General features: G+C 41.6%; 1 pseudogene; it reads left to right on the forward strand.

Annotated features, from left to right (window-relative positions):
• The first annotated feature begins 1,035 nt into the window (after positions 1–1,035).
• Positions 1,036–1,154, forward strand: LOC134929740 (5S ribosomal RNA; annotated as a pseudogene).
• Positions 1,155–2,736: the final 1,582 nt, after the last annotated feature.

A 2,736-nucleotide genomic window follows, 5' to 3' on the forward strand; every position in this document is an offset into this window, starting at 1 on the left:
TGCGATGCGATGAAAAATACCGAGCGAACGACTCGGAATGAGGGCCAATGTATCTATTTCGATGGCAACAATGCATGGCTATTCCAAATTTGAGACACAGATAGATTAAACTACAAAACACAAGTGATATGCATAACAGATGTTCTGTGCTAATCGGATCAAGGTAAGCCTTGGGTAATCCTATTCAAATCACCAATAGTGTTTGTAATACCAGTTCCAAAATTGGAATCAAAATGGAACATTAATGGCCAATCAGCCGCATGACAGACCCCACGGATTCGCCCCCGTTTATACGGTTTACAATGCACAATATAAGGAAAAGGAACCTAATTGGTAATCAGACCAAAGTGTCAAGTAACACTATTGGTAAACCTGTACGAGGGAAGTCCAGGCCGTGGGCGGTTGATTGGGCATTAATGTTCCATTAATGTTCCAGTGCATATCACTTGTGTTTTGTAGTTTAATATATCTGTGTCTCAATTTGGAATAGCCCTGCATCTAAATAGATACATTGTTCTCAATGCTACCAAGTAACAATACATTGTCTCAATGCAAGCTGACTGAGCTTCTAGCTACTGTGCATTTCAGTCACACATTGTCTCTGATGCATATATGTCCCTAGGTGATTGGTCCTAACTGTGTTACCATTATTATATAATTTCTAATTGTTCTTATTGAACACTACATGTAGCCTCATCTTGAGTAGTATTCTATCCCAGTGGTACTACACATGTGCATTATTTCCTACACGGCATACATAATTTTTACCGTGTGTGTTCTTTTCACCTATTGTGTAGAGGTACAATTGTGGACCTGAGCCACTCTTTCACTAATTTCAATCAGTTTTCTTCTCCCATTCGTGGACTCTCACCAACAATCCAGAGAAGGGATATGGGCCAACATCCTTGCATAAACTCCCTCTGCCTAACGTTGGCAGCAGATCCACCTGTCTATTTTTTCCTACTTTTTTCTATCAATCAATTTTCCTGATGGTTATCTCTCATCACTGATCAAGGGATTTGATGCGTCCGCACTATCTACTTTCATACCCCACTGAAGACTCCCAATACCATCTGATCTTGGAAGCTAAACAGTGCTGGGCTTGGTCAATACTTGGTTGGGGGACCACCAGAGAATACCGAGTAGAGTAGAATCACTCACTAGCCCCTGATTCCCTGCCTAACATTGACAGCAGAATCACTGCTCTCTTCTTTCTTCAATTCTTTAATTCACTCACCTCTATTTAACTTTGGTAGGCATAAAATGGCTATACCTTGACTTATTGGCATAAGTTCTCTTGCATGGATTGGCAACCAGTTTGCTAGATTGGCAGCTTTGGTCTTTACAACTTATTTCAGGAGTTCTTTCCTGGTTATTAAAAGTGTGATAATTGCAAGACCAAAGCATTTTAAAATGTTATGTGTTTTGTTTGTCGCTCTGGATACCATATTTTACCCTTTTCATTAAAAGTTATGTTTTATATGCTTATCATATTTACATTATCGCTAATTAGCTTCAAGAGTGCACCCACAAAAGAGTCTCACTTCTTCTCTACTTAATATTCATAGTATTACTGTTAACTCAGGGTGCACCACCACAATGACTCGATTTGGGGATATTGCCCTTAATTGTCGAAAGTTGGTATTTGTTATCATTCACAAGTATTGTTACTGGTGCAGAATCCTCCCTCTTACAAGTGACACAGGGATCCCAGCTTCTCCTCCTGGGTGTCTGAGTCCTGTGTAATCTGTTATGCAACTAAACCATTTGGGTCTAGAGATAGAGACACATACAGAGAGTCCTCCTAAGTTCTGTCCCAGTGTGTAAGTAGCACAGAGGCTTCTGCTAGTCTTGCACGTGACAAGATGAATTATTTTATTTGTCTATGTGTATTTAAAGGTTAAATTGTTAAAAGAAAAGTTTATAAAATATTTGTCTTTAATTTAGATGGAGCTATAAACAGTACCCAGGCATTATCAAACTATTATTTAAAACTAATATACCCCATTGGTTTAAATTTAATATACACAATCTATTCCTCCAACCATGACCCATTCCAGGAGAGACCAAATGCTCTTTACCGGGCTTCCTTCTTAATTTATGATTGCAATCACCTGTGTTAAAGTACCTTTCTTATAAATTAAATAGTTCAACACAGGTGACACCAATCATATATTAAGTGGGAAGTCCAGGTATAAAGCATTTTCTCCCTACTGGAATGGGACCCGTTGGGAGGTATGCACAATTTAATATACATCCACCACCATCCATCGGGGCCTCCCTGTCTTAAGTGCCCCGGGCACACCCAAGGCTTAAACCAGCCCTGACCCAGGGATCGGCAGATCCCAGGGGCCCGTGGTCTCCAGAAATCCAGCACTGACTGTGATACCCCCATTTTCCCTGCTGTCATAGCACCGTGGAGTACTGAGTGCAGAGATCAGGAGACATCCAGGAACTCAGCACAGATTGATAAAAAGTGAGACAGCACTGACCACTGAAGGAGTCTTATGAGGTAGTGGTTGTGCAGAAGGGGCTGTGCTGCCACTGGCTGCATCTATCACCGACGGCTGTGTGTAATTAGCAGTGGGGAGAGTGGCGGCTATGTTATACAGAGCCCAGACTGACTGAATAGAGATGGAAATTGGTGCAGGAGCTGGCACCTCCGGGCAGGATTGTGCAGCAGCCTTACCTGGTAAGAGGGAGAGAGCGGGAAAATGACCTGAAGTGTTGTACGAC

This window comes from Pseudophryne corroboree, chromosome 5, assembly GCF_028390025.1.
Source record: "Pseudophryne corroboree isolate aPseCor3 chromosome 5, aPseCor3.hap2, whole genome shotgun sequence".
NCBI lineage: Eukaryota > Metazoa > Chordata > Amphibia > Anura > Myobatrachidae > Pseudophryne > Pseudophryne corroboree.